The sequence below is a fragment of the Polypterus senegalus genome, chromosome 12 (assembly GCF_016835505.1).
Source record: "Polypterus senegalus isolate Bchr_013 chromosome 12, ASM1683550v1, whole genome shotgun sequence".
NCBI lineage: Eukaryota > Metazoa > Chordata > Cladistia > Polypteriformes > Polypteridae > Polypterus > Polypterus senegalus.
Window position 1 is genome coordinate 89,849,071 of NC_053165.1, and position 15,714 is coordinate 89,864,784.

Below are 15,714 nucleotides of genomic sequence, written 5' to 3' on the forward strand. Positions count from 1 at the left end.
CTCAAATAATCCGTCTGCCTTGAGGCCACAGTTCTCAAGCTGCAGGGTGAATTCCAGGAGTGCTGACTTTATAGTCAGGCTGATTTGCTCAGTTATCCGGTAAACTCTAATCCTGTGCCATGTGCTGCTGTGCTTTGGGAAGTCCGTTTAGGGCTAAAGTTGGGAAGCACTTCTTTGCTTTTCTTAGGGAGTCAAGGCTGGGGGTCTGTCAAAAAATTGGGCCTGCTAAAGCCCATTGAGGCTTTCCTTGTGTGATTGTAGGCCATACAAGAAGTAAATTGTTGTAGTTGTTTAATGTTTACTTAGCCTCTTCCCCCTCAACATCTTTAGGAAATCCACAGTGTGGATGCTTCTGACGTGGCTTTGATGTGACATCTCTGAATAGAAGCTGACACTTCTGACATGGTTTTGAAGTGCCATTCTTGAACACAGAGTACACTTTGATATTTTATCTGTGACGTCAAAAGCGTGAATGAAGTTGGATGAACTCCGTATATTGGGGACAATGAAACTGTCGATTTTATGATCCCTTCCCAAGGATGAAAGCCTGGAAGGGAGAGAATGAGTTTAAGAGCCTCCTTCCCCTCCAAGAAAGAAAGTTTGGGGGAATGAGAGACAAGTTTTAGAACCTCAGTGATAAGAGGATGACCTGGCTAGAGGGAATAAGAAGGCTATTGTGGCCTGCAGGGGACGCTCATCTCCCCAAACCTGACACAGACAGATGCAGGACACAAGTTCAGTACAACAGGTTTTTATTATTTTCATGGGAAACTCTTCCCAAATAGTTTCTCACCAGATGGAGCACAGTGACAGGCATCAAGCACTTTATCTTTCCTTCTTCTCTCTCTCTCTCTCTTCTTCTTTCACCTTTACTCCTCCTCCAGCAAGCATCGTGCACATCCGTCTGACTCTGGATCCTTTTATCTGATCATTGGGAGTGCTTCTAGTGTCCTGAAGGATTCACCCAAAAGCACTTCCAGGTAAGATTGGAGCCCTCTAGGGACCCTGCAGCACCCTCCTGGTGGCACCTATGGGACCCAACAGGGCTGTACCAAACTCCAACTCCCATGATGCCCTGTGGGGGCTGCCCTCTATAATGCCCTGAGCATGCTCTCTCCCCCGGTCCTTCCATTTCAGGAGGGCCCTGGCCATCTGCTACACTGTCTAGAAATCAGATGATAGGCGGCCTGAGATTGACACACTCACATGTTGATCTTCGTCTGCTTTCAGACCTCTAGGACAATCCAGGTTGTACTGGTATGAAAAGCTGCGCCTCTGTTTTGCTTTCATTTTATGGCACCTGGTTTATGGCTCTAGTGAGGTAAGCATTTACACTCAGGGAAAAGAGGGGGCGCTGATGCTAACGTTGCATTCTCCTTCATCCTCCCAAACCAAGAATCAAAACAGCCATGATGGCCAACTGACTCCGCCCCACCACCCAGGAAAAACTCCGCCCTACCATCCAAAGAAAACCCCACCTCTTCCAGTCTCCGCCCTATAAAGCCGGCCCTTTTTCCAGGAGGAGCTGTCAGATACCGCTCTGGCACTAGAGAAGGACAGAGCTGCTGAAGGCCTACATAAGCTCAACAACCTTAAAATATTCTTTTTTGTCTGAAACATTTGTTGGTTGTCTTTTTTTTTTGTTACAATTAGAAGGGGTTGCTAGGGTGGCACCCCAACATTTTTTGACTTCTTGAGTTGTCTGCTTACCCTTATATTTTTCCCCTTACAAATGGAAGCCCTTATTAGAGTTATTGCTGTTTAAAACTTTTAAAACTGGGTAAAGTTAAAGGATGTCCAGTAAAGGAAATGGCGCATCTATACACCAATTAGAAAAATAAAGCCTAGTGTGCTAAAAAAACAACAACAGGCTTGTTGCTTAGAAACCTCTTGGCCATAGCTTGTTGTTTTCTGGATTATTTAGAATCTGAATGTCCTTGTGGAGTGTACACACACACACACACACACACACGAGCGTACACACACACACAGCCACATTGGCCTCTCTAATGTAATCTTTCTCAATGGCCATGTAAATAATCGCAGGCAGGCACTTTGCTATTGAGCGGCCCACCTCCACCCCCCCACTGCCTCCCCTTTTTCTTTAAAAGGTGCTGCTAGCTGGAGATAAGTGCCATGTGCCGTCTTCACTGCCAAAATCATTGTTCTGTGTGCACCTCTTCCTCGCCAGGAGACACGGGTATCACTTTACCATCAGTGTGCTGCTTCTCTGCAGGCCTCTCTAAGGCCGTAGCTTCTAAAGCATCAGAGCTAAAGTTGTTGCAAAAAGAAACTCATTCTGATTGGCTTTTTTAAATTTTAAATGATAAAGTCTGCTGGAATCTTCATGAGACTCTGCCTGTTGTTTATTAATGTATTTTTTTGGCATTACCCATGCTCTACTTCTCTCATACTCAAATAGCATTTGGAATGGAAGCCAAGGTGCAACCCACAGGTACGACTGACTTGTTTCTTTTTGTGTGTTTGTGTGTGTGTGTTGTGTGTGTGGTTGTCAAAAAAAAGACGGAGCAGCCAAAGGTGTCTTTTTGTACGACTGACCAGAGGCCGACGCACTTTGCAGAGACGCCGGCCTTTCTTTCATTCGTTCGTTTTGTGATGGATGATGGGCGAATTGAATTCTCCTGCCACCTTTCTAAGCTTATTTGCAGTTGTCAGCTAAGCTGTGGCACACAGAGAGAGAGGACAGATTTGTCCTGAATAAAATCGGAGATCAAGCTGGCTTCCAATAATTTTACATTTTCTTGGTTTGGTGTTAAATGTTCTCTTTGGTTATCCAGCTGCAGATGATATGGAGGGTTCTTTTAGGAATTTTAGGCCATACACTGTTGTGGCTATTGGGGAAATTCACACTGCTGCTTTACAACTCCAAGGTCGTGGGCTCACTTCCCAGACTGGGCACTCTCTAGGTGGTGTTCTTATGAGGATTTTTTTGGGTAAATCACATTTTTAATTCAATAGATGCATACACTGCTTAATTAATGATTATACCATTTGCTTGAGTGTGCCATTTGATAGACTGGCATCTCATAAAGGGTTTGTTCATGCATTGTTCACCAGGTCTGACCTCCACATAACCCTTTTGCAAAATAAGTAGGCTAAGACAGTGAATGGACAGACACATAACACTATGGACACTAGAGGGCATCACAGGCCCCAACCCCAGACCACAGCTACACAAACACAAGTCCTGAGTTCAAATAAAATCTTTATTTAACTCTAATGCATTTTAACTAGCTTCTGACACAATAGTCTTCACAAGTAATAAACCTTTCTCTTTCTCTGCTTCCACTCCAGATGAGTGTTGAATCGTCTCTGCACCTGACTCTGACTCAGCAGGGTGAAGTGGAGGGCTCCTGTTTAAGCTTGACCCCGAAAGAACTTCAGGGTCAGATGGACCCTCCAGCCGATAGGAGTACTTCCTCCCAATTTCTCCCTGCAGTGGCACCTGTAGACTACAACAGGGCTGACCTACAGAACTACAACTCCCATGCATCCCTGTGGCTGTCTTTATGGAAGCTATGTCAGAGAGATGCTGCCAGCCAGTTTACTGGGGGAACACACTGACTCCTGCTATACTGGCCTTCTGGCCCGGTAAAGGGAACAACCACTGTCTTGGCCATCCATTAGGTCCTCTCGACCAGGTAAAGCAGCAGATCTGGACCACATTACACTCTAGGACCATACAGACAAGGAAGACTACTCTGGAAACCAATGTTTCTTCCTTTTTCCCCTGTGTGCCACATTTTACACACTAGTGCCACCTGCTGGCTCAGAGCATGTGAACAGACTGAAGCTATATTACCATGAGCTTAACATTACTTACCCGGACCACACCGTATATTACTTCTCTCTGCTGTAATATAAAAAGGAGTATTGTAAACTAACACACAAGGGTGTTGTGTTAGGCTTGAGCGAGAGCGGAAGTGCAGCACAACACAAAGGAGAATCGAAGGACTGTTGTTTAACTCCTACTTTGTCGGCTTTTCTTCATAATTTAGGCACTGTGCACTGTCCACCTTGAACTGAGAGGATGAGTCAGACATGACAGCGTTCATAATTACAACCTAGCAAGGTGTTTTGGCATTCTGGAATCCAATCAGACCCAAGAAGAACAAATTCTCGTCTCACGAGAGAAGAGATTTCAGTATAGAGGCAATGAAATTAACAGATTGGATGGCTAGCAATAACAACGTTGTCACTATTTCAAAAAACACAAAAACCTTTGCTTTCATTCTTTAACCCATTCTACAAATACAGCCTGACAACACTGGGTACATTGGCTAATCTAATCTAATCTAATCTAATATAATATAATATAGTATAATATAATTAACCATGCCTCACGGTTTGGAGACCCAGGTTCGCTTCCCGGGTCCTCCCTGTGTGGAGTTTGCATGTTCTCCCCGTGTCTGCATGGGTTTCCTCCCACAATCCAAAGAAATGCTGGTTAGGTGGATTGGCGATTCAACGTTGTGCTTGGGGTGTGTGTGTGTGTGTGTGTCTGCCTTGCGGTGGGCTGGCGCCCTGCCCAGGGTTTGTTTCCGCCCTGTGTTGGCTGGGATTGGTGCCAGCAGACCCCCATGACCCTGTAGTTAGGATAAAGGATGGATGGATGGATAATTAACCAGTAACAGTGCACTGCAAGATAAAGTGCAGTAAATACACTTGACGTGAGCATTCCTAGTTCTCATCCTCTTTCTTTCTCTGTACGTTTATCACTCGTTTGCTCAGAGGTTGATGCGCTTGCTGCTTCCTGAGCGGCTCTTCTTTTCTCCACCCTAGTGGCCCGCTTCTTCTTTTCTTTCGTCGGCATCTTTTCGCGTTAAAACTGATTAAGTCAGTGTTTGTGTTGCAATTACTTTGTACGTTTTCTTTAATTTTTCACTTAGGCTGCCACTGAAGTCTTCAATCTGCCTCAAGAATGATTTAAGATATGAAGAGGTAGGGGAAGTGACGGCGAAGGTAGTAGGGAATGAGAACGGCGCCCATGCACATGGGCCACACGGCTGCCCTGCTGGCCACTGCCGAGAGTTGATTCTATAATAAAGTAAAATAAAAATAAAAGAGTAATAATTCCAAAACTCTGCAGAGTTTCAGAGTAGTATATATGTACCAAATTTCAGGTTATAGGTTATTTGATTTTTGACCTTCACCTTCCTGGGTTGACCTTTGACCTTGCATGTCAAGCATCATCCCAAAAGTAGATAGTAGACGTCACGTAGTATATGTGTACCAAATTTCAGGTCAATTGGGCAAATGGTTTGCGAGCTACAAGTGATTTAAAAACCTGGACAGACAAATGGACAGCCACAGTAGCGTATAATATAATATAATATAATATAATATAATATAATATAATATAATATAATATAATATAATATATGTGTGCATGTGGGCGGCATGGTGGCGCAGTGGTAGTGCTGCTGCCTCGCAGTTAGGAGACTCAGGTCGTCTTCCCAGGTCCTCCCTGCGTGGAGCTTGCGTGTTCTCCCCGTGTCTGCGTGTTTTTCCTCCCACAATCCAAAGACATGCAAGTTAGGTGGATTGGCGATTTTACATTGTGCTTGGGGTGTGTGTGTGTGTGTTTGCCTTGCGGTGGGCTGGCACCCTGCCCGGGGTTTGTTTCCTGTTGGCTGGGATTGGCTCCAGTAGTTAGGTTTGACCCTGTACTTAATGATATAGCGGGATGGATGGATGGATGTGTACATGTCTGGTCCCTATAAGCAATCTGATTTGTCCTTTTTTCTCTGGTGTGACTGGTCAGTTTGGCTTTGGTGTTGCGATCACAAGAGACAGATGAGAAGGAGTACAGGTGTAGGAGGCAATCTGAGAGTCTCCTTCAAAGACTGGAAGTATATAAAAGCCGACAGGAGGCAAGCAGTGTCCCTCAGAATAACTGAATCTGAGGATCAGGCTTTTGGGAATCTGTGTTAGCCCTGCAAGCACATATTAGTGGATCAGGAAATGAATGAATGAACGTATGCCTAGGCCACATGTAGGCACACCAGGCACGGTCAATTCCTGACTCAGGCGTGTTTTGTGTGGAGAGGCTCTGTCTTCTTGCGACACACCAAAGACAAGTAGGCAAGCTTTTAGTGGCTCTGATGAATGAGCAAATGTGTTCCTGCTCCATCATGTTAGCCCGATTCATTAATATTTTAATAAGTATATGACATTTTGATGGCCCTGCATTAGTATTAGAATCACTATGTTTTTATATTGCATATAGGGGTCTGGCAGGTGTAGACCCTTGAACAAAGTGTCTGTAAATTGTTGTCCACTGGACTTGCGTATGACAGAAAATACAGCACACAGGAAAAATGGATAATTGGAAACAATATCCTAATTATATATAATTACTTCACTGCAGGCATAAGAACTCAAGAGGCAATTAACTTGTGATTGGCCTGCCTCTGTAATTTAGGAAGGCTGGCAGCATTAGAAAAATCAGGTGTCAAATATGGCAAGACTCACGTCTGCTGGGGCCGAGCTCAACAGCCTGCAAAATGCCATCTTATCCTATGTGGCACCATAATGAGACAAGTTGTCAAGTCTGGTCCTTTATTCGAAGGCTGGCAGGAGAGTTTGGCCTCATTTGGCCTCAGTTTGATGGAGTAAAGACACGGAAAGGAGAAACATTAAACAGATGAAAAAGTGTAAGGTGGGAGCTGGAAAGGACGCTTATTGGAAGGAGACTTGATACTGGTGGGCTCGTAAATGTCCTCCTGAAGACTGCAGCACAGATATAGTTACATTGGACGTTGCTTTATATTGTGCCCATGCTGTGTGGAGTTCAGAGACTCTGATTATGTTGAATAGTCCACATATGTCAAGGGTCACTTTACTTTAAAAATGTTTTTCTCTCGAAATAGTCATTTTTGGACGGCAAGTAACCTTGTCCAGTTACTGTTTTTTTAGCACTGAGTGTACCATGTGAGCTTCTAGTGGTGGTGGTGGTGAACCCTTAGTGGTCATACTACCCTAAACCATGCTGGTTTTCATGCTGAGGTTTTCAATATTCTTGTCTTAATATTTCACTGTTAGAAAGTCGTGTTAGTTAAACCCATTGCGGATTCCTAACTAGCTCCTGCGTGACTGTGGGTGTCCGTGAATGGGCCCTGCAGTGGAGCTCTTTGCTGCCTCACCCCCTAATGCTGCCAGATTAGGCTCCGGCCCCCCATGCCCTAGCATTTGATCAAGCAGGCTCAAGGATGCTGCGCTATGTTATGTTAAAACCATCAGGTTACGTGAACCCCTGAGTGTCATGGAGTGAGTCCAGAGGCAGCCATCTTTTCTTTTTACACTGCCTGGTAGGTAACCCTCAAAACTGAGAAAATTCACTTCAATTTATTTTTCTGTGGTGCTCTTCACTGAGTGCAGGAGCAAAGCGCTGTGCCAAGTTTAGTTAAAATGCAAGTATAATTTTTACAAATGAGTTCACATAAAGACACAGATTTACTGTATTTGGAAACTGCTTAATGTAAAGGTGGCATTGTGGCGCATTTGTAGCGCTGTTGCTTCACACTAAGGAGACCAGGTGTCATGTTTCAGCCAGCATTACCTTCTGTCTGGTGTTCACAGTTGTGTTTCTTGTCTGTATTGTTTCATTTTGTATTTTATATTAATATTTCGAGACATGCGGGTGGTGGGTGTGACAGAGCAAGATGTAGAGGACAAGAAGATATGGAACAAGATGATCCGCTGTGGCGACCCCTAACGGGATCAGCCAAAAGAAAAAGAGTAAATGTATAGTTTTGGACTTTGGAAGCCAAATCCCCTTTTTGGGCCAGTGTGGTCCAAAGCCTGCCAGTAAAGTTTGGGAGCAGGCGAAAGAACAAGAAAAAGATTTCTTTTGTTTATAATGCACCTTTGTTTGTGTGAGTGTTGGGAAAGCGGTGCGGCCTTGCTAGTGTCCCCTGTGTCTTGTGGGTGACTCCCCAAGGGGTGGGCCCACCTGCCAGTCACCGCCAGGAACGGCCCTTCACCCTATTTAAGACAGGGCCTCCATTAGTTGCGCTGGGAGTGGAGTGTTTTCTTGTGTTTCTGCGCTTTGCTATTGCTTGTGATTTTCTGGATTTTTGAACCTTGCTCTGTTTTCGACCTCACCTCTGGATTTCATATTGGGACTGTGTTTATTTTTATTTTAAGTAATGCATTATAGTAGTCAGTCTTACTAGAAATAAAAGCATCAATTCATTTCTCAGTATCTTGCATATTTAGAAAATGTCTTCATTTCCCAATAGTTTTAAGATGGAAAAACATGTTTGAGATAGTTAATGACTGTTTTAAAAGAGATACTAGTGTCAAAGATAATGCCTAAGCAGCATCATTCCCCCACAATAAGTACCATGTATGTTTTATAAGGACTTCATTGGAGACATGTCATTTGTTCCAGAAGAAAGGTACAGCTGGATATTGTCTGCATACGAGTGAAAATGAAAGTCACATTTTCTATTGATAGTACCTCATGGAAACATGTGAAATGAGAACGGTAAGTGCCCCAGTACTGAGTCCTGCGGGACACCATATTTAACTTGTGAGTATAATGATGGAGTATTGTAACATTTCTATTCTATGTGTATTCAGAGACCATTAGATCTCATCTATCTGAACTTTTAATTCTCTAATACTCTTTAATTAAAGACTCAATCAGAAACATTATTTGGTCTAAAGGAAAGGTTCAGCTTGGTATCATCTGCATACGAATGAAAATGAGGGTCATGTTTTTTAAGGACACCATATTTAACTTCTGAGTACAGTGACAAAGTATTGTCTGCACATTTCGATACATATTGAAAATGGTTTAATATATATGTACTAAACAATGTAGGGACAGTACCTGAGAGCCCAATGTAATTTTCCAACCTATGTAATAGAATAGATTGGCCAATGGTGTCATCTTTATATATAATACGCTACCGTGGCTGTTTGTTTGTCTGTCCAAGATTTTAAATCAACTGTAGCTCGCAAACCGTTTGAACTATTGACCTGAAATTTGGTACACGTATACTACATGATGTCTACTATCCGCTTTCGGGGTGATGATTGGCCTCCAAGGTTATTCCTCTTTTTATTTTTATTTTATTTTATTATAGAATCAACTCTCGGCAGCAGCCATCAGGGCGGTCGTGCGGCGCCTGCGTACGGGCACCAGTCTCATCCCTTCGCCGTCACTTCCCCTACCTCTTTTTTTTATCTTAAATCATTCTTGAAGCAGGTTGAAGATTTAAATGAAAATTTAAAGAAAATGTACTAAGTAATTGCAACACAAACACTGACTTAATCAGTTTTAGCGTGAAAAGATGCCGACGAAAGAAGAGAAGAAGCGGGCCGCTAGGGTGGAGAGAAGAACAGCTGCTCAGGAAGTAGCAAGCGCATCGAACTCTGAGCAAATGAAATGGTAAACGTACAGAGAAAGAGGATGAAAACTAGAAACTAGTCTATTAATTATATGTGTTACTGGTTAATTATATTAGATTAGATTAGATTAGATTAGATTAGAAAGAGGATGAAAACTAGGAATGCTCAAGTCAAGTGTATTAATTATATGTCTTACTATTTAATTATATTATATTATATTATATTATATTATATTATATTATATTAGATTAGATTAGATTAGATTAGATTAGATTAGATTAGAAAGAGAAGGAAATTTAGAAATTCTTAAGTCAAGTGTATTAATTATATGTGTTAATGGTTAATTCCCTCCGCCTTTCCTGACTGTTGTTTGTGCGTATGCGCCGAACAGCAGTTTGGAGTATCCACCCTTTTGGAGTCTCTGGAGGGGTTGCTAGAGGGCATACCTTCTGGGGATTCCCTCGTTTTGCTGGGAGACTTCAATGCTCACGTGGGCAATGACAGTGAGACCTGGAAGGGCGTGATTGGGAGGAATGGCCCCGATCTGAACCCGGCGGTGTTTTGTTATTGGACTTCTGTGCTCGCCATGGATTGTCCATAACGAACACCATGTTCAAGCATAAGGGTGTTCATATGTGCACTTGGCACCAGGACACCCTAGGCCTCAGGTCGATGATCGACTTTGTGGTCGTGTCGTCGGACTTGCGGCCATATGTCTTGGACACTCGGGTGAAGAGAGGGGCGGAGCTGTCAACTGATCACCACCTGGTGGTGAGTTGGCTTGATGGTGGGGAAGATGCCGGTCAGACCTGGTAGGCCCAAACGTGTTGTGAGGGTCTGCTGGGAACGGCTGGCAGAGTCCCCTGTCAGAAGTAGCTTCAACTCCCACCTCCGCAGAACTTCAACCACGCCCCGAGGGAGGTGGGGACATTGAGTCCAATGGGCCATGTTCCGTGCCTCTATTGTTGAGGCGGCTGACCGGAGCTGTGGCCGCAAGGTGGTCGGTGCCTGTCGTGGCGGCAATTCCCGAACCCGTTGGTGGACACCGCGTGAGGGATGCCGTCAAGCTGAAGAAGGAGTCCTATAGGACTTTTTGTCCTGTGGGTCTCTGGAGGCAGCTGATAGGTACCGCAGGCCAAGCGAACGCTGCTTCGGTTGTTGCTGAGGCAAAACTCGGGCATGGGAGGAGTTTGGAGAGGCCATGGAGAACACTTTCGGACGGCTTCGAGGAGATTCTGGTCCACCGTCCGCGCCTCAGGAGGGGAAGCAGTGCAGTGTCAACACCGTATATGGTGGGGATGGTGCGCTGCTGACCTGACTTCTGACGTTGGGTCGGTGGGAGGAGTACTTCGAAGACCTCCTCAATCCCACTAACATGCCTTCCAATGAGGAAGCAGAGCCTGGGGACTCTGAGGTGGGCTCTCCCATCTCTGGGACTGAAGTCACCGAGGTGGTCAAAAAACTCCTTGGTGGCAGGGCCCCGGGTGGATGAGATATGCCCGAGTTCCTTAAGGCTCTGGATGTTGTAGGACTGTCTTGGTTGACACGCCTCTGCAACATCGCATGGACATCGGGACAGTGCCTCTGGATTGGCAGACCGGGTGGTGGTCCCCTCTTTAAAAGGGGACCGGAGGGTGTGTTCCAACTATAGAGGGATCACACTCCTCAGCCTCCCTGGAAAAGTCTATTCGGGGGTTCTGGAGAGGAGGGTCCGTCGGATAGTCGAACCTCGGATTCAGGAGGAACAGTGTGGTTTTCGTCCTGGTCGGAACAGTGGACCAGCTCTTCACCCTTAGCAGAGTCCTGGAGGGTGCATGGGAGTTTGCCCGACCGGTCTACATGTGTTTTGTGGACTTGGAAAAGGCATTCGACCGTGTCCCTCGGGGAATCCTGTGGGGGTGCTCCGGGAGTATGGGGTACCGGACCCCTGATAAGAGCTGTTCGGTCTCTGTACAACCGTGTCAGAGCTTGGTCCGCATTGCCGCAGTAAGTCAGCCCGTTTCCAGTGAGAGTTGGACTCCGCCAGGGCTGCCCTTTGTCACCGATTCTGTTCATAACTTTTATGGACAGAATTTCTAGGCGCAGCCAGGGTGTTGAAGGGGTCCGGTTTGGTGGACTCAGGATTGGGTCACTGCTTTTGCAGATGATGTTGTCCTGTTTGCTTCATCAGGCCGTGATCTTCAGCTCTCTCTGGATCGGTTCGCAGCTGAGTGTGAAGCGGCTGGGGTGAGAATCAGCACCTCCAAATCCGAGCATGGTCCTCAGCCGGAAAAGGGTGGAGTGCCCTCTCAGGGTTGGGGAGAGATCCTGCCCCAAGTGGAGGAGTTCAAGTATCTCGGGGTCTTGTTCACGAGTGAGGGAAGAATGGAGCGTGAGATCGACAGGCGGATCGGTGCGGCATCCGCAGTGATGCGGGCTCTGCATCGGTCTGTCGTGGTGAAAAAGGAGCTGAGCCGTAAGGCAAAGCTCTCAATTTACCAGTCGATCTACGCTCCTACCCTCACCTATGGTCATGAGCTATGGGTAGTGACCGAAAGAACGAGATCGCGAATACAAGCGGCTGAAATGAGTTTCCTCCGCAGGGTGTCTGGGCTTTCCCTTAAAGATAGGGTGAGAAGCTCAGTCATCCGGGAGGGGCTCAGAGTAGAGCTGCTGCTCCTCCGCATCGAGAGGAGTCAGATGAGGTGGCTCGGCATCTGATCAGGATGCCTCCTGGACGCCTCCCTGGTGAGGTGTTCCGGGCACGTCCAACCGGGAGGAGGCCCCAGGGAAGACCCAGGACACGATGGAGGGACTATGTCTCCCGGCTGGCCTGGGAACGCTTTGGGATTCTCCCAGAAGAGCTGGAAGAAGTCTGGGCCTCTCTGCTCAAGCTGCTGCCCCCGCGACCCGACCTCGGATAAGCGGAAGAGGATGGATGGATAGATGGATGGTTAATTATATTATATTATATTAGATTAGATTAGATTAGATTAGATTGGAAAGAGGATGAAAACTAGAAATTCTTAAGTCAAGTGTATTCGCAGCACGTTATCACGCAGTGCACCATTACCGGTGTTAACATAAATACTGTGGAATTTACTTCATTGGAGAATATTAGAACATCATTTACAACACGTTAATGCCATTTCTGTGCTGTGACTGGTTGGGAAGCCAGACTTGAATTTCCCAAATAAATTGTAATTCGTTAGGATGAAGCCAAGAGATAACTGTTTTTTCAAGTCCTTTAGAAAGAAAGAACACATTGTGAAATGGGTCTATAATTGTTAAGCTTATGCACGTCTAGCTCTGTTTTTTTTTTTTTAAGAAACGGTCTGATGACTGACACTTTTATCACATTAGGAAGGGTGCCATTCAGTAATGAGTCAAACAATTTCACGTCCATGGCTGAGGGCAGGCAGGCAGTAGTTGGCTACAGAGTGGTCTCAATACTTCTGCAAGGCCCTATAAGCAAAGCAAGAACATCTACCATAGATTAAATACCACTTTTGTGTTACTTGATTTCCAGTTTCAAGGGATGCAAATAATTGCATGTAAAGCACACACCACTAAGAGATGAACACACTTACTTGCTAACCATTCTGTTGCTGTCCTCTCAACCTCTGTCACTATATCTGTGAAAAAAACAAGTGAAGTGTAATGTTCCTTAGAAGTTGGCTGTGAAGCCACAGCAACTGCTTCACAAAATACTCCTGCTGCCGTGTAGATAAGACCACAGGGCTAGAGCAACAACAAACAGACCAATGTGAAAGTCTGCTTCCCTTTTGACTTACTTATTTCTTTATTTTTAAAAACACTGTGGATGGTTCTCACCAGATCCCCCCTCCATCCCCAGTATGTACCCTTTCATCGTCTGCTATGCATATTTTAAAACTAATTTTTGTCTAACTCCTTTTGCTTGTGATTCACAGTTTTTGGGTGGTTCACTGTATGAAGCTATTTTTATTAGAGCACCATCTAAAAATAAATTCAAGAAACCAATAATCTACATAAAGCTAAAAGCAAAAAAAAAAAAGAGTGTTGAAGAACATAAGAGAGAAACGTCCACTAGAAGGCTACAAATGTGACATGACGAGCACGGGTGTGGACTGTAAGGCCGGGTTTATACTTCACGCGACGTGACGCATGCTGCAGTGGATGATCCTGCTACGCAAGCGTTGTAGTGTTTATACTTGCACGCGTACTTTACATAAATCTGGAGGAATCCGCCAGGTGGCAGTGCGAGATATTATCACGGTGAGAACAGGTTCGGCTTCTCTGTGGTGTGAATTGCCTAGAACATGACACCTTACCGCAATATCTCTGAAAATTATGTTTATTGATTCAATCCATCAATCCAGGGATGTGTCCATTCCAGCAAGCATTGAGAAACAATCCCTGGACGAGGTCTCAGCTCATCGCAAGGTGAATACAAGCACACACATACACTAGCGTCATTTTAGCAGCACCAAATCCCCAAATCTGCATATCTTAGGAAGGAAACAGGAGCACAGTGTGGAATCCAAGCAGGGAATACCAGCGACATGACTCCCTGCGAGACAGCAGTGCTACCGCTCCGCCACCGTGTCACCCCCATGTGAGTAGTTATTAACCGTATTCATTATATAAACGAAATTAACGATTTATCTGTAAAATGTAACATACACACTTTAATGCATTTCATTGTGAAAGTGATATCAAGTATAAATCTAAAGATTATGTGCAGAGAGTTGGAATATCATACATTTAATGTGTTCTGTGTGGTGATCCTTTGCTACTTGTCGTAGCGATTAAAAACTGCGATGACGTTTACGATGGTCGGCTTTAATGATAAAGTAAATTAGGAGGTTAAAGTGGACATTTCGAGATTAAAGCCGAAGTTTCCACTTTAATAACAAAATACACGTTTTTACCAAGCCCTTAATTTGTTTTCTCAGTGGCTCAAATACAGCTCTGTACATTAGGTTGCTGTTGTGAAGTTGAAAAAAAAAAAAGAAAAAGACGGCACAGAAGACGGTATGTGAGACTTTTAAAATGTATCGTGTCATTATGATCGAGAATATGCGACGCTTGAATATAAAAGCGCCATGAATGCATCTGTATGTCGGCATTTTGCTTCACCACATTGAACCATTCATCAAACATCAAAGCGCGCACATCGATCTTGTTGGATCTGCAAAGCGGCTTTCTGTCACATGTGGATAGTAAACGGAGACTCTGACGTCACATTCCAACTTTTAGCACACTGCGCTCCCCGACTTTTTGCTGGTACTGCAACTCGTGCACGCTTAATGTTAATTTCTGAGGACCTGCTCAGAGGACGCATGAAATGAACGCTGAGAACGCATGGCAGCCATGATGCAACAGCGTATGCGTTCTTAGCGTGAAGTATAAACGAGCCCTGTTGACTTGCCAAGTCAAGTGGGCTTTATTGTCATACCACCTATACACATACAGATGTGGACCAATGTGTTGGTCCACTTACAGCTCATTCAAAAAGTGCTGTTTGCCCCCTGAGAAGTGATAAAATGAAAACCAATTGTCCCTGTACACCTGAGTAAAGCAAAGTAAGTGTGACAAAAGATCAAATATTGTTTATTCTACAAAGATCTTCAAAAATAGCTTGGACACATTTGTTGGGACTCGTCGAACAGATCCTAAATAGTTAGATTTGAGTGATTTTTCAAATATACTGTTTTCTTGAATTCGTATCACACGTGTGTCTCCAATCATGAGGTCAGTCGTTCAGCCAATTTAAATGGAGAAACTGCTGTTTGCTATCACTGTGTGTCCCACACTGAACATGGATCAGAGAAAGCAAAGGAGGGTGTTGTCTGAGGAGATCAGAAATAAATTGATACACAAGCATGTTGAAGGCAAAGACTAGAAGATCACCTCCAGACAGCTTGATGTTCCCACTTCTGGCACATGCTCTGTTGGGTTATGCAAAGGCGGCTGGGATTTGTAGTTTTTTCCTATAGAGGTCCGCAATGCCATTAACAGCTGACTGTGATCTACCTTTTTTAATTTATCGGCGGACCGATCAGTCATTTCCCGGATCTCCTTACCTTTACGTGGGGTGAGCAATGACTCGCTTGCCTCCCCCTTCCCCTTCGGAAAGTCCAAGTCTGTCATTTCTTGGGTGAAGTAGAACACAGCAGGACGTGGACCTTCTCCTTCCCAGAATCCCTCGGGGTAGGTCACATGTTCCTTGCCGGCACACTGCAGGCGGAAGTCCTCATCGCTTGTACGATTCTGTGAGAGCGCACTACCGTCTTCAGGATTATATCCTGCCTCCCGCAGAACCTCCGGATGATCTTCTATGAGGTATGAGCACGGGACAAAGTGCATTAC

At 44.9% G+C, this 15,714-nt stretch overlaps 1 protein-coding gene across 3 annotated transcripts in view; it reads left to right on the top strand.

The window, feature by feature from the left end:
* Nucleotides 1–15,714, top strand: part of atp8b4 (ATPase phospholipid transporting 8B4) — a 248,513-nt gene that overhangs the window by 93,462 nt on the left and 139,337 nt on the right. The gene's annotated exons all lie outside the window — the stretch shown is intronic.